The sequence below is a fragment of the Eubalaena glacialis genome, chromosome 3 (assembly GCF_028564815.1).
Source record: "Eubalaena glacialis isolate mEubGla1 chromosome 3, mEubGla1.1.hap2.+ XY, whole genome shotgun sequence".
Lineage (NCBI taxonomy): Eukaryota > Metazoa > Chordata > Mammalia > Artiodactyla > Balaenidae > Eubalaena > Eubalaena glacialis.
In genome coordinates this window covers 164,937,395-164,953,749 of record NC_083718.1, presented here as the reverse complement: position 1 = coordinate 164,953,749, position 16,355 = coordinate 164,937,395, and the positions used below count along the sequence as shown (strand labels likewise).

At 49.1% G+C, this 16,355-nt stretch overlaps 1 long non-coding RNA gene across 1 annotated transcript; it reads right to left on the bottom strand.

The window, feature by feature from the left end:
- Positions 1 to 5,899: 5,899 nt before the first annotated feature.
- On the bottom strand, positions 5,900 to 16,168 carry LOC133088726 (uncharacterized). Its single transcript, XR_009700541.1, has 4 exons — positions 16,050 to 16,168; positions 11,091 to 11,274; positions 9,928 to 9,987; positions 5,900 to 7,088 (listed from the first exon to the last, which is right to left on the bottom strand). It is a non-coding gene; the product is annotated as an uncharacterized LOC133088726 (long non-coding RNA).
- Between the last annotated feature and the right edge of the window lie 187 nt (positions 16,169 to 16,355).

Here is a 16,355-nt window from a genome sequence, read left to right as displayed (position 1 = left end):
TGGTGCTGGGCGGGTGCCGCCCTCCACGCCACCTGTCTGCGCATCTCGCCCAGCCCCCCAGAGCTAACAGCTCCCAGCACACGGTGCTCCTGCTGCTTAATTTTGCTGAACACCGAGTCCCAACCCCGTGTCAACTGGTTTTGCTCCAGCCTTTTGTGTCTCCCATTAAATGAGGAAATGCCACCCATAAAATTTTAATTTTAAAAGCCAACTTGTTTGTTTTATGTTAAAATTCCCCAGGCAGCTCCAGCAGAGGGAAACAGACACGTTTTCGTTTCATTAAAGCAACTTGAGTGAAGATAAAAAAAGAAGCTGAAAAATTAGATTTAAAAACAGAGCAAGAAGCATTTAAAGAAAATGAATGAAAAATGAGCGCCGCGGAGGGCGGCGGGGATCAGGATCCACTTCTGCCCGCCTGCGCCCCTGCAGGGATATGGCGGAGCAAAAGAGGGAGTCGGACAGCCTTGGCTGGCGCCCCCAAAAGGCCAGACTGTGGACTCCCTCCTCCTTGAAAGTTGCAAAGTGCTGCTCACTGTCTGATGAGTACCATTAGGAAGTCAGTGACATCTTTTTCAGCCACCAAAGCAGAATTTCCAGGTTCTATGTCCTAGAGGAAGCAGGCTAGAGGGACTCCACCACTGGGCCAGCAGCATCCTCTTCCTCAAGGACAAACTGCATGATGGTTAAGCCAACTGGGTGGTCCTGGCTCTACCACTTACCAGCTGCATAATGGAGGGCAAGTGGCCTCAGTTTTCTCATCTGTAAAATGGGAATCATAATGTTACTTGGGGTTCATAGGGGTGTTGTGGGGATTAAACAGGTTAATACACTGAAAACACTTAAAACAGAGGCTGGTGTGCAGTAAGTGTTTAATTAGTGGTAGCTTTTACTACTCTCATCCTGCCGCTACTCTTCCACTCCCTGCTCCCTTCCTCATCTACACATCTCAAAGGTGCTTTTAATGATGTCCCTGAGCTAAAGACAGCTAAGAGAGACTGGGGTTGGGGGCGGCGGGGGCGGGTGGAGAGGTCTGATGAAAGATTGGGAAACCCCATTCCATGGCAATTCTTTTTTTTTTTTTTCCAATTTATTTATTTTTGGCTGTGTTGGGTCTTCATTGCTGCGTGCAGGCTTTCTCTAGATGCGGCGAGCGGGGGCTGCTCTTCGTTGCGGTGCACGGGCTTCTCATTGCAGTGGCTTCTCTTGTTGCAGAGCACAGGCTCTAGGTGTGCAGGCTTCAGTAGTTGTGGTACACGGGCTCAGTAGTTGTGGCTCGCGGGCTGTAGAGCGCAGGCTCAGTAGTTGTGGCGCACAGGCTTAGTTGCTCCGCGGCATGTGGGATCTTCTCGGACCAGGGCTCAAACCCGTGTCCCCTATATTGGCAGGCAGGTTCTTAACCACTGTGCCACCAGGGAAGCCCCCATGGCAATTCTTGTGGGCAAAACCAATTCATTAAAATGTTATTATAATCCTGTCAAGGGAAGCCAGGCTCCCTGGGTTCAAAGTCCAGCTCCACCACTTACCAGCTGTGTGTTCTTGGGCAAGAGTCTTCTGGGCCTCAGTCTCTGCATTAATAAAATGGGAACAATAAGTGGATCAGCCACACGTTGTCATGGAAATCTAATAAAGCAAGCTCTATGGAGTGTCCAGCACTGCTAAATGCCCAGTAAATGGCCGATGTTCTGCATCAGGTCTGGGGGTCCGAGGCTGTGGAGGTGGAGAAGGAGCTGGGCAGGTGGTACCATAATAGTGACCTCACCTCCCTGTTCACGGCTGTAGCCATGGAGTCATTGTTAATAGTGCTCCCTTTCATTCTCTAAAGTGTTCTAATCTGGATGACTAATTATATGGTCATCCTACTCCAAATCCCCCACACCAGTGATTGGGGCTCAGAGCTTGCCCCCTGGGTTCTGGGAAAAAGGTCCTGACCCTTGACCTGTTTTCTGCCTGACTACAGAGTCCTAACCCGGAGCCCTAACCTCACACTTGGCTCGGGCTAAAGAAGCTCATTACCTCAGTCAGCATGATGAAGAGTCGGGGTGGGGAGAGGCTGGGGAAAGGCCAAGGGTGCCCGGAAGGTACTGGGAATGGAGGCTGGGATTCCGGGCCTCCTCTCTGCCGCTGAGGGCAACTTACGCAACTCCTGATGCTCAACTTCCTCTTCTCTCCAGGGAAGCTGGGGGTGGAGGGATTAGCCACAGCACTACCCTTACCAACAGTTGCAAAGATCAAATCAAACCAGCGAATGGATGTGAAACTATTTTGTAAACTGTGAAGTGTTGCTCACTTTTGACCATCGGAAAGTCAGTGACATCTACTTCAGCCACCGAAGCAGAATTTCCAGGTTCTCTTCCTGGAGGTGACCAGAGATGGGGACAGAGAGGGTCACAAAGGGGCACAAATGGGGAAGGGGTGATCTGGCTGGTGCCTTGGCACACAGAAGTCCTGTAACTCACAGCCTGTGTCCTGCAGAGCCTGACCCACTACCCCCAGGCCCACAACACCTGCCCAGGGCCCTCTGGCCCCCTCAGAGACCCATCTTCCAGGCAGCAGCAACGGCTGCCAGCAAGCTCCATCCCTCTGTCTGCGGGAGCTACCTTCTCAGAAAAGCTCAGAGAGGACATCTTAGTGGCTGCAAAGTGGCACCCTTTTTATTCTAGGCAGAATTCTTTTCCCGTAGTTCCCAAATGGTACACCAAGGAACACCTCCCTACTCCCACTCCCCACCCCCGGCAGGATTTAATGACAGTTCTGAGAGAGTAGGACCCAGTGGGTGGGGCTCCAGGCTCACTCTTGCCCCCTTCCCTTTCCCCTCCTCCCCCCTCCCCCCTTCTCGCTCTCTTTAACCAGAGTAGCTCTATTTTACATACTCTTTCCAAGGTTTTGCTTGCACAAAAATTCCCACCGTTAAAATACTTTTTCTGCTCCTCCTCTTCTCTTTCTTCCTTCCTGAACCATTCAGTCCGAAAACCATCAGGGGCAGCAGAGCAAGGGAGACATCTGCATGGGGGTGGGAGAGCCACGGGGGACAGGAGGGGGGTGTCACAGCGGGGTGACGAGGGGTCCACGTTGGGGGAGGCAGCCTGGCACAGGGTGTCAGAGCCCCAGCGGGGTGGGGAGAGTGTCTATCCCAAAGGGACAGCCTGGCCTGGAGTGTCAGAACACAAAAGGGGTGAGGGGACAGCCACACATGGGGGCATCCCGGGGTGGGGGTCAGAGCCTGATCAGGGTGAGTAGGGCAGCCACGCGGGGGAGATGGGCCCAGCTGGGAAATCAGAGGCCAAGCTGGATGAGGAGGGGGACAGGCTGGGATCCTAAGGCAGTGTGAGGAGGGGGTCTAAATGGAGGGGGCAGTAACCCTCCCTGGGGACTCAGAGTCTGAAACAGGGCAGTTCAGAGAGAGGAGGGACAACCCAGATCACCACCACTCAAGCCTCCTTCTCCCCCTGCCCAAATCTATTCTAAAGCCAAGGAGGACCTGGAGCCCTTCCCAAATCAATTGAAGTCATCAAATATTCACTGAGCACTGGTGATGTGCTGGACAGCATGCTGGGTGCTGAAGGAGAGAGCCGGGATGGAGCACGACAGCCCAGAGGGCAGGATGGCTTGGAGCCCACCATCATAGGACAGGAGTGATGGGAGCACCTGGGGGACAGGGGGGCAGCAGGACCTCTCAGGGGCATCAGGAACTGTCCAGAGAAGAGGCAAGCTGAGCGGTGAAGGAAGATGACTTTGCCAAGCGAGCTGGGATGGGGGCAGCAATGACTCTGGACCTCGATTTCTCCCCCTGCCCATCCTCACCTGCCCAGGTTCAACCCATCCCCAAGGGCCAGAGCCACCAAGAACCTCACAAGAGGCCTTTCCATCCTGGGACCCCAAGGACTACACCCTAGGCACAGGCCCTTCGGGATAGACAGGGAGCTTCCGGGGCCGCCTCACTTTTGTCCACAGCTCACTTCACCTGGGGGCTTGCTTTGATGGGAAGGTCCCCCCTCTGCTTTCTTTTCTGAGGTTCAACATCTCTCATCATTGAGACATTCTGCCTGGTGCTTAACTTGAGTGCCTCTTGCTTTCTTTATTAAGAAAAATGGCTCGCTGAGGCCCTTCCCCAATACTGCTGAAACACTGATAAAATCTGTCCCAGGAGAAGGTGGGGGGAAGCTGACCAGGTCAGGGAGTTGGGGGATGCACCAAAACCCTCCCTCAGGCACAGGCTCCGCTCCCAGTCCTTATTTTTTTCTCAAAAGCCCTAAGCTACGATCCTTCCTTTGGGGGCCCCTCTGTCCTTCCCACACCTAGGTGAGATCCCCACTCATGCACCCCCAGCACAACAGTCCTTAGCCTGACTCCTCAAAGGGCCCTTTCGGCAGAGAAATGCTGGCAGGGTCCCACTCCAGGTGGTCCCTTCCATTTGGGCCTCAAGGTGGCCCGGCCCAACCTCGAAAAGGAACGGTTGGACTCCATATGACCTGACTTTCATGCTTCAAACGGCCCCAGGAGAGGTCGAGGCTGGACCCCAGAAAGGACTTCCTTTGGTTGAGATGTGGCAATAAGGTTCTCGTGCCCCGCCTCCCTGAGGTCACCACGAGGGGGCGCCACAGCCCAGCCCACGGGCTGTGTTATCAGAGGCCCGGCGGTGTCGCCGAGGAGGCAGGGAGGGTCTGGCGGGCCCCGGGGGCGCTGGAGTGCGGGGCCGTAGAGAAGCTGCTGAAGGAGCCAGAAACACCTGGTCAGAGGTAACACGCCCGCGCCGCGCGGCCGGGACTCGGGAAAGGGAGTGGCAACGGGTTTTGCCTAGTCATCGCCTGCGAAAACTCGCGTCACCTCTGATGTCAGGGCTTCCAGAGGCTTCGTTCCAGTTCCGGGCTCCAGGAAAGCGCGTCGTGGGGCGCAGAGGTTACACAACTTCCCCCAAGGTCGCGTCGGAAAGGACCCGCAGGGCCGGAATTCGAACCCGCCTCAGCGGGCATGTACCCGCCTGCGCGGTCCGCAGGTGGCCGGGCTCCGCGTAGCATCCTTCCCAAACCCACCGCACAGCCCGCGCCGGCCTTGGCCTGGCTTCCTTCTTTCTCGTCTCTCAAATGGTCTTTCATGGTAAGATCTCCTTGGCAGCCTTATAATAAAAAAGAGCCTCCCTGAAACCACAAGTGTTTTTAAATGAATTCAGGTCCCAAATTCCCGGAGTACGGCGGGGAGGCGGAAGGTGACGGAAAGTTTTTCAGCGTGCAAGTTAGACGTAAAGGGCGCGGGGCCCTCCCCCGACCTCCAGAGCTGGCGCTGCGGAGACACGAGGGCCCTCACGCGTCTCAGGAAGTGTCTCCTTTTGAGAACGCACCGGTCCTTATGCTCTGAGTGTTCGGAGTCCGGTCCATTATGAGAAATCTCCTTTTGAGGATGGACATAGTCAAATCCAGATGTTGGCCTTGCAGAACAAAAAGCTCCCTCCAAACTCTCTTTATGAAGAAACAGGTTCTCATCCTTTGAAGGAATAACATCTCTTGATAAGTGGAATTTTGTTCCCCCAGCCAAGAACCTTCTGCCCTGAATTTGTTAAAACCGGTTTAATAGCCTATCTCTGTTCCATTTCTGATGCCAGGATGGCAGTGACAAGGTGGAATGTCACCAGCTGCTAGATTCAATAGATTGAGTATGGCTTCACTATGAAGAGAAGGCTGTATTTTTTTCTTAATATACATCATTTATTTAGATAGATTTCTTTTAGTTCAAGACATACGTTCTAATAGGGCAAATGTAAGATGAAATACAGATTGTCAGAACAACTTCCCAAATTGTACACTTCATTTTGCTGATTCAAAAATGCCTGAATAACAACTTTTCAGAAAGAAGGATGCATTATTCACTAAGTGTACACACTGATTGTAAGACAATCCCAGTTTCAGTAATATTCATTTCTTAAAGTACATCTTAAAATAGGGGAAATATGGACTACATACTTGTTGACTACAATATGTGTATATATAGCCAACAAGGATGTTTTATCAGTAAGGTCTAGTATTTTTGCTGAAACTGAGAGCTCGAAGCAGGAATCCTAATTCTTCTTGCATACCACCAGTGATAGGATGCTCACTACCTCTGAACACAATCCTTTTCCCTGTGGGACAGTTCTGTCAGAGTTGGTTCTCAGTGCCTTGTCATCTCCGCGTTCTGCCCTTGGAGCAGGCAGGGTTATTGGTGCTCCCGTCTCTGCCCCCTGAGTCTCTCTTCTCTGAAGTCAGGATCCCCAGTTCCTCACTATCCTTTGCCCTCCACAAATTGGCCTCTGGTCTCTCCCTGTCCCCTCAAAGGTATGGCAACCAGAATTGAACCCAACCTTCCAGCTATCACCTCCCTCATCCTCAATCTATACCGCCAAAGATGCAGCCTGAGATCACATTAGTTTGGGGGCAGCCATCTTAACATGGGATTATATTGAACCTTCAGCCAAAACCTTTTTCATGAAAAATCTTTTCATTTTACATCCATCCCCATTCCATTTTACTTCAGGGAGTTTAGTCTATCATTTCACTTTACATTTGTAATTTTTAAGATTCCCCCCCCCCCCGACAAACTGCAGAAACTTCAGGCCCTACAGAACCTTCTCTTATTGCTTTCCCCATTTTATAGATGAAGAAAAATGCGGCACAGAGATGTCAAGCAAGTTACCCAAGGTGGCAGGGCCAGGAGGTGGTGAAGTTGGGATTCAAACTCTTAACCCCCTCAGATGAACCAACAAGGGCTTGAGGAGTTTTCCCAGGGGATTCATGTCTTTAAATGCAGTACTGGGTTATGTTTCAATTTCTGTATTTTAATCAGTTAAGAAATACTTTGTATTGGGACTTCTCTGGCGGTCCAGTGGTTAGGATTCTGAACTTCCACTGCAGGGGGCACAGGTTGGATCCCTGGTCCAGGAACTAAGATCCCACATGCCGTGCAGTGCAGCCAAAAAAAAAACAAAAAACAAACATTGTATTAATTGTTTAAAGGGCATTGCTTGATTGAGAGATTGAGTGCTTGTCAAACGGTGATTCGCAGTTACTCAGTCCTCTTATCACTTAGCTGAACACTGCCAGCCCCTGGCGTAGCTTTGCCTATGAAACAATTTAAAATTATTTTTATTATAATAACAAATTTATAGTCTATACCCATCATAGATCACTGGTTAAAGACAAAAATCCTAAAAAACAAAATTTGATGCTGAAATACAAGTTAATTGGGAAAAAAAGTTAATGAAAATATTTCTGTAAATTCCTCCTATCTACACACTGCTTACATCTGATCATAATTTTCACACGTTATTTGATAAATACTGTTGGGACCGCCAAGAATCCACCAGGATAACTAAATTGGGTCCCTACCTTGCACCTGTGCCAAAATTAATTCCAACCTATTTTATTTTATTTATTTTTTTGGCTGTGCCACGCAGCTTACAGGATCTCACTTCCCCGACCGAGGGACTGAACCCAGGCCATGGCAGTGAAAGCCGGAATCCTAACCACTAGGCCACCAGGGAACTCCCTCCAACAGATTTTTTTTTTTAACTATACATAAAAAAAAGAAACCATAAATGTGTCAGAAAAAAATGGGCGTATTTGTGTCATAATCTTAAGAATGGAGGCCTTCTTACGTATCACAGAAAAACCCCAAACCATACAGGAAAATGATCTGTTTCTCTACATAAAATTGAAAATTTTTCCTGAGTTAAGAAAAAAGAGGGCTTCCCTGGTGGCGCAGTGGTTGAGAATCTGCCTGCCAATGCAGGGGACACGGGTTCGAGCCCTGGTCTGGGAAGATCCCACATGCCGCGGAGCAACTGGGCCCGTGAGCCACAACTACTGAGCCTGCGCTCAGTAGCCTGTGCTCCACAACAAGAGAGGCCGCGACAGTGAGAGGCCCGCCCACCGCGATGAGGAGTGGCCCCCGCTTGCCACAACTAGAGAAAAGCCCTCGCATGGAAATGAAGACCCAACACAGCCAAAAATAAAAATAAAGAAAGAAATAAATTTAAAAAAAAAAAGAAAGAAAAAAGAAACACACATACAAAGTCAAATGACAGCTGAATAGGAAAGGAAAATATTTGAAATCTATCACAAAGAGCTAATTTCCCTTATCTTTAAAGAGCTCCTATGAATCAGTAAGGATAAAAGACCAATAATTCAATAGAAAAATAGGAAAAGGACGTAAACAACTAGTCAGCCCCCAAAATGCAAATTGGTCTCAAATGTAAGAAAAAAGAACCTTCATTCTCACTTACAGTAAGTGAAATACAATGAGATACCATTTTGCATCCACCAGGATGGCAAAGATCAAAACGTCTGGTGACCACGGTGGGGCAAGGATATGGTGACATGGGCCGTTTTCATCATTGCTGGTGGGAAGGTAATGGTACGATTTCTATGAAGAGCCATTTAGCAGTATTCTTCTAAAGGTCAGCACTCACCTGCCTTCTGTTATGGGTTGAATTGTGTCCCCCCACCAAATTCACATGTTGAAGTCCTAACCCTCAGTACCTCAGAATGTGACCCTATTTGGAAATCAGGACATTACGGATGGAATTAGTTAGGATGAGGTCATACTGGAGTGGAGAGGGGTCCTCATCCAACATGACTGTTTATCCTTATAAAAAGGAGAAATGTGGACATAGACACACACACACAAGGAGAATGCCATGTGAACATCAAGGCTGAGATGACGTAATGCAGCTACAAGCCAAGGGACACCAAAAAGTGCCAGCAAACCACCAGGAGCCATGGAAGAGACCTGGAACAGATTGTCCCCGACAGCTTTCAGAAGGAGCCAACCTGGCCCCACCTGATCTCAGACTTCCAGCCTCCAGAACTGTGAAATAATAAATTTCTGTTGCTCAACCATTCAGTTTGTAGTACTTTGTTACAGCAGCCCTAGCAAACTAAGACACTCTTTGACCCAGCAAGATGAATTCATCCTACTATGTATTTGTGCAGTTGCAAAATGGTGAGCAGATGCGGGTCTACTTGCAGTGTTGTTTGTAATAGCTAAAGGTCAGAAACAACCTAAATGTCTTATCAGTCACAAACTGCCTAAATAAATTATGGAATTATCTCAAAGGTCTATTAGGAAGTGAGAAAAGCAAGGTGCAGCTGGTTGTAGAGAGGGCCTCGTTTGTATAAAAATAAAGAGAAACAAAGCAGAATGTACGTGAGCAAATATTTGCTTGTAGCTGCATAGATTCTATCTGGAAAGATACACAAGAAATTGCTAACTTCAGTTGTTCCTGGAGAACAGAAACACTTTAAGGACCATGGAAAGGAGATTTTGGTTCTACTCAAAACACACCTGTACCTTTTGAACCTTTTACATTGTTTATGTAACACCTGTTCAAAAAAAATCTGTGTATAACATCAAGATGCCTCTAGTACTTCAAAAACCAACAGGAAAAAGAGAGAATATAGCCATTTTAGCTTTTCATCTTTTGGAAATAACAGCTAATAACAGTAATATTCATACCTGAAATGGGTTATTTGAGGAGATATCTTCTCTCTTATCTCTTCGTTTAGAAACAAAGCACAAAATGTGTTTTGAAAATAACCAAATAAATCACAAAAATGAAGCACAAGATGCCAAAATTCTGAACTCCCATGTATTGAAAGCAAATCTATTTTTTAATTCATAGCATGTAGTTAAATTTCAATCTATAATGACAATTTCAGCACACATTCAGTCTCCAAATCAAGCCTAACAAGATATTTTCAATTCATTTGTCTATAAATCTTAATTTTCCTCATAAAATTAATTTAAATTCTATTAAACAGTTGGCATAATTTATTAAATAGGAAAGGGTCAAAAGTAGCCTTTAAAATAACAAATCTTATGAAATATACACTTTCTAATACAACCTTTGGAATCAGACTGATCTAAAATAAAATAAATTTTCTCAAAATATCTTCTTACCTTGCAAAAAAAAGAAATTATCTTCTTTATTCGAAAAAGGGTTTGTGAGGTCATTGATCTCTGTAAAAACAATTGGAGTATTCAAACATGTTGAGAAATACAACCTGGGCTCATCCTGTATGTTTGTGCAAGCTGCGAACTGTACAACTCCAGGGGGCGCCATTGAGATCATAATCCAAATTGTGCAGTGCACTGCCTGTGCAACCGGGCATATCAATCCTGTGCCTACTGAAAATGTTGGGGGTCGTGGAAGGCTTCTGGGGAGGAGAGGGTAGGTGTCAGAGGTGGGGTCACATAGATTGGGAGGCCAGAATCTCATGCATACAGCCTCCCATCTCTCCAGGTTGACCTCCCTTGTGGAGGCGCTGGCAACAGAAATATCCTGAGTTTTCTCTGAGCCTTACAGCCTTGGTTTTCCTAAGGTTGGTGGCGGGAGGACGATCTGCCAGGGCCTACAATCATCTCCTTGGCCTGTACAACTCAAAGTCCTCTTTAATCACTTAGCAGCTGAGAAGCAAGGCCAGATGAAGGGACCCCACCATACCCTTCATTTTACTCCGCCCTAAAGGAGGCAGAGGTGGCTAGCGCAAGAGGAGAGGTGGAGGTGGCTGAACCTGAAATAACATTCAGGACATTTGGCTTCCAGGACCAGCTCTACCACTGCCTTTCTGTGTGCTCTTGGCAAATCTGTAAGCCTTTCTGGGCTTCTGCCTCCCTGTTTGCAAAATGAAGAGGATTATTGCCATTCTTTCTCTGTCTCTTGGAAAAACACACAAAAGAAGAAAGAAAAACACAAAGCAATGATTTCACAGGGAATGCATAGAAATTCAAGCATTCCAATGATTATCATTAAACATCAAGAATTTGTCAGGAGGCCCTGAGCAGCTATAAAACCTCAAGCAAATCTCATGACCTCCCTGGGCCTTCGTTTTACCATGTGCCAAGTAGCAAAGCTTGAATTAGATCAGCAGTTTGCTGACCTTTTCACCACTAAGAGTCTATTTTATTATTTCCAAACCATCCCCACAGACCTCACATTTTGTAAGATTTTATCCCCTAAGCTGTATTTAGGTAATTATTGTATACTTAAGAAATATTAAGTAATTATTGTTATCATTATAAAGGATATTTTTGGTTGTGAGTGACAGAATTTATGGGCTTACATAGGCAAAGAGTCTAGAACTAGGAATAGCTTCAGGCAAGGCTCGATCCAGCAGCTGTTACAGAGGACCAATGTTCTTCTAGTCTCTTGGCTCTGCCTCCTCTGAAGTGTCACAAGGTGGCTTCCAGAAACTCTTGGGACTACTTGCTTTTCTCACTTGTGATTGGCAAGAAACAGAGAGCTTGCTGCCCGGTTAACATAAAGAAAAGACACAGAATTGAGACTCATTAACCTGGTTAGCCTGATTTGGGTCACATACCCTTTCCTGACCAATTACCAAACCTGAAGGATAAGATGTATTGATTTGCTTAAGCCAGTTAGGCCCCACTGCTGGAATGGGGTCATTTCTGACCAGATCACATGGCTGGGAAATTCCCAGCACTAATAGGAAGGGGGAATCGAAGGGTGCTGGAGAGACACCAGCAAGTTTCCTGTGGTGTGTTTATCAACCAGCGATATCTCAAACAGCCCTTCAGAACTTCTGACCAGCATGTGAGCTGCACATTAGTGACCTCCAGGATCTTGTGAACTAGTCTCAATGACAACCCCATCTGTGGATGGCCACACTGACCACGTGAGTCGACGTCAGCCCAGCTGTGGTTAGACTTGGCCCAGATGCAAGTTCACGCATGAAGCTTCTAGTTCTCTACTCCCACCCAGCCTTTCAGACATGGCTCAGCTGGAGGCCCAGGTGAACCTCAGACTCCCCAGTTCCCAGGCCTATGCCTGCCCTTTTCAGATACAAGAGGACATCTGTGAGCTGGATTTGGCAAAGAGGAAGCAACAGAGACGTCCACAGCAAAACATACCTGGAACCCCGGCTGCCTCGTTCACTGACTCACCACAGATTTACCAACATCTGTGCCAGGTCGTGTCCCAGGGACCCGCCTTCAAGGAGTCACAGTGAGGTGGGGAGACAGTGGTGCCCCAGACCATTACAGTTCAGTGTGGAAACACAGTGAGATGGGCAGCAGCGGGACAGGGGCAGGCCCCTCCCCATCTCCGGCCAGAGGGCATGAATGTCCACCCCAGCAAGATCAGCAGCAGGACCACTTCAGCCCAGCCTGGACTCTCCTGGCCCGAGGGAAGCTATCTCTGGTAGCTTCAAGGATCTCACCAAAGTTGTGCCCCCCCAGTACAGACTGCGGAGTGTTCAACCCCAGGACTGGGGACCCAAGGTTCTGCACACCATCAGGGCCTTGCAGGATTCTCTCTGGCCCCTTCAGTGCAGTGGCTTTGGGGCTGGGGAGGAGTGGGAGTGGGGGTAGGGGGACAAGCCAACTCACCCTTTTGCCTGCCTTCAGACCCCGCCTCTTCCTAAATCTTCAAAACCAGGTGGGATTCACTGGCTAAGCAAGCACACAGTGAGGCCAAAGGGGTCCCCTGCCACTGCTCTCTCCAACAGACACCTGAGATTCTACTACTCCTTTGAGTAAGGCATTGCCCTTATCAGGTCCTCAGGTAAGTCACCAGTATTTCTGAGCACCTGTGTGGGTCTGATCTCCCTGTCTCTGGCAAATGGGGCCAGGGATGCCTGGGATGGAGAAAGCCTGGCTAGTCCCATTCTCAACTTTGCCGAAATTAACTTGCCATGTGGCCAGAGGCAAGTCCCTTTCCTGCTCTGTCTCTCCATCTATAAAATAAAGGTTCTGGGATAATCAGTCTCTATGGGGCTTTCCAGCTCTAACAGTCCAGAGTGTGAGCATTCAAGTTTCAGCAAAGAACAGGGAGCAGGGGTGGCTGAACTGGGGGAAGAGGGGGCGCCATCTGGCCAGGACCTCATAGACCAAAAGGATATATAGAGATATAGATATAGCTATAGATATAGATATATAGATATATAGGATATATAGATATATACCAATAGAAATGAACAAAGCCATCTGACCTTCTTACCTACAAGGCCCATGAAATTATATACATATTTTTTAAATAAACTTTTTAATTTTGGAATTAATTTTCAATTTACAAAAGAGTTGTAAAGATAGTACAGAGAGTTCCCGCATACCCCTCACCTAGTTTCAGTTTCCCCTAATGTGATCATCTCAGACCACTGTGGTACGTTTGTCAAAGAAAAAAAAAAAAAAAACATTGGTACATCTCTATTAACTAAAATCCAGACCTTATTTGGATTTTACCAGCTTTTCCATTAATGCTCTCTCTGTTCCAGGATCCAACCAGGAACTATACTGCATCCACCCGGCGTGTCTCTTCGTGTCCTCTGGTCTGCTTCTGTCTTTCCGTGCTTTTCGTGACCCTTTCAGTTTTGAGGAGTCCTGATCAAGTATTTTGTAGAATGGCCTTCAATGGGAGTTTGTCTGAGGTTTTTCTCTGGGGTTACAGGTTTGGGGAAGAATACCACAGGGATGAATTGCCCTCCTCATCACATACTGTTGGGGACACATGATAGCCACTTGACTTATCATGGGGTGGTGGTAACCGTGATCACTCCGTCAAGGTGGTGTCTGCCAGGTGTCTCCACCATACACTTCCTATTGTTCCCTTTCCCTACTCTGTTATTTAGAAGCAAGTCACTAAGCCCAGGGCACATTCAAAGGAAGAGGAGAGGATAATTAGCCTGGAGAAGGGAGAACCTACATGTGTTATTTGTAAGATTTGTCTCTACCCTGGCCCCACTCAGCTAGTTATTTATTCAACAATTTATTTCTACCGGTACCAACTCAGGGATATGGATTTTATACTTTGGGTTACTATCTAATACTCCATTATCTATTTTATTGCTCTAATTGTTGCAGCTTTGGCCATTGGGAGCTTTTGGCTCCCGAGTCCCTTTGACACACTCCTACCCTTTTGAGTTTGGGGCACTTCCTAACTCTGGCACCACAAGACACTCCAAGCTCACTTTTTTCCCTGTCCCAGCCCTAGAATCAGCCGTTTCTCCGAGGAAGTAATATATTTTTAAAACAAACCCTCCAATTATCTTGTCAATAGCCCAAATGTACTGCACTGCATTTGAATACATGATGAAAGAGTTCATTTGTTCAACTGAATTTTAAAACATACTTCAATATTTATAGCTCCTAGTGTGACAAGTCTTTTTTTTTTTTTTTTTTGGCCATGCCGTGTGACATGTGGGACCTTAGTTCCCTGACCAGGGATCGAATCCACACCCCCTGCAGTGGAAGCGCAGAGTCTTAACCTCTAGACCGCCAGGGAAGTCCAACAAGTCTTTTTAAAATATATTAGGAGCCTCAAAACATGGGAGGGATCTGGCCCTTTCTCCATTTCCAGGAGGGCTTGTGGAACTGAACCTCTGCGGCCACACTGCTAAGGCTTGGGGGCAGCCTGCCCACACTTCCTACAGTGGTGACCTAGCTCCTGTGTCCTTCCCAGTCTGAGCTGCCTGGTGGAGCTACCAAAGTCCTAGGTAATTCCTGGGACCTTTCTCTCTCCAGCCTCTCCTCGCCTCCCCGCCCAGGGGGCGACCAGTCCTGGAGCTCTGCAGACCCCACTCAGGCTAGCCAGGTGCAAGCAGGTGGCAGGAGAGCAGGAAGGCTCCAGGAAGGAAGTTGGCAAGCCCAGCCACTGAGACGGGCGTTCAAGGGATGGGGGTTGGGGGGTGGGGGGAGCGGGTGGGCTGAGCACATTAGATCCAGAGGGCTCCTGGGGATTCGGGCCAAAGTTTGCAAAATCCAGCTAGAAGTGGAGCAGGGTTTCCCCAGAGCAGTCCTGGGTTCTGCAGAAGACAGTCAGCTTCTCAGGAAAGAGCCGCCTTCATGAGCCGGAAGAGAGCGAGACTGCAGCTCACTCTGGGAGGACACGGAGCTGTGTGACTCATCGCCCAGTCCTGCTGGCTCCCTCTGGCACAGTGCTGGGCAGCACAGGGCCTGGGAGTACGGGTGGAGTCCCAGCCCGGTCCTGGCCCAGGAGGCGGTCCAGGCTGGCAATCACAATCCGGCACGTAGGGTCATAGGCAGGGTGCTGTGGGAGCACCGAGGAGGAAGCAACTCAGCACCAAAGGAGTCTGGGCAGGCCTCACAGGGGAGGTGACATCATCAAAAAGAGGAATAGAATTGGCCAGGCAGCAGTAGGGAGGGAAGAAGGGGAGGGCACTCCCGGGGCTGAGATAGGAGATGCAAAGGCACGGAAGTGTCTGCAAGGCACTGGCACAGTGCCTGCCGCCCAGCGAGTACTCCATAAATGCGAGGCATTATCGCTGTGGTTGACTTATCATCATTATGATTATTAACCTGGACTCATTACTTAATATTTTTACTACCGTAAAGGTAGTTACTACAATGAATGAATGTCTAAATATACTGCACTCTTCACTGAATTTTTCCCAACTATAAAAGGGGCTGTTCTGAAGATTACGTCTACAGTACACACAGCACTGGGCAGGAGTAGTGGTGAGCACGTGTGCTGGCACAACGGAAGGAGCCTCGTTTTCCCCCTCTCCTGGAGGCCAGCCCCTGGGGTCCTGTGCCTGGGAGACACAGAAGAAGAGGTATTTGGGGGTCTTTAAAGATGACCAGACAACAAAGCAGGGACTTGGCTAGGTGGGATCATTGGTGGTTTCAAAAGCGACAAAGGTGGCACCTGGTGCCCTGGAATGGGAGCTCCTGGTCCTGGCTGCAAGTCTTTCTAGCTGGGACAAGGCAGGTTGTACCTGCCCTTCTATCCTGGCAAGGTCCTTATTTCAGAAAAAATTGTACCTGGCCCTGGATGGGGCCCCAGCTCTGTGTACCTGCTCCAATCACGGTGTACCTGTTGAGTGTTCCTGTCGCAATGCGAATAGTGCCTGCCTGGGTGTACCTGTCTTGATAACTATGGCTCTGCCTCCAGCCGTGTGTGTGGACCAAGGCCTGTGTCCCGTACTGTACCTTCGGCGTACTTAGTTAGGTCTGAAAGTACGCGGCTGTACCTGTGCCTGTATCGCCGTACACTAGGTCTGCCCGTGCCTAACTCGGTGCGCGTACCTGGTTCAGCCTGGGCTTACCTTACGCCTGCGGGCCGTGCACTCCTGCCCTGCAGCTCTCCTCGCCGCGGGAGGCTAGAGGTTCACGGAAGGGACAGCTGCCCGCGCCCTTGCCCGGATTCCTGGCCAGGCCTGGCGCTCTCGGGTTGCGGGGGCGGGGCCTGAGGCCGGGGCGGGGTGGGGAGGGATGGGGCGGGGCGGGGCGGGGGCGGGGCGGGGGCGGAGCAGGAAGGGGCGATGGCCGCTCCGCCCCCTGCCGCCCGGGCCGGCTCTCGCCGCCCCCCCCCCGCCCGGCTTCCGCGTCATGGTCCCGAGCGCCACCTCCTC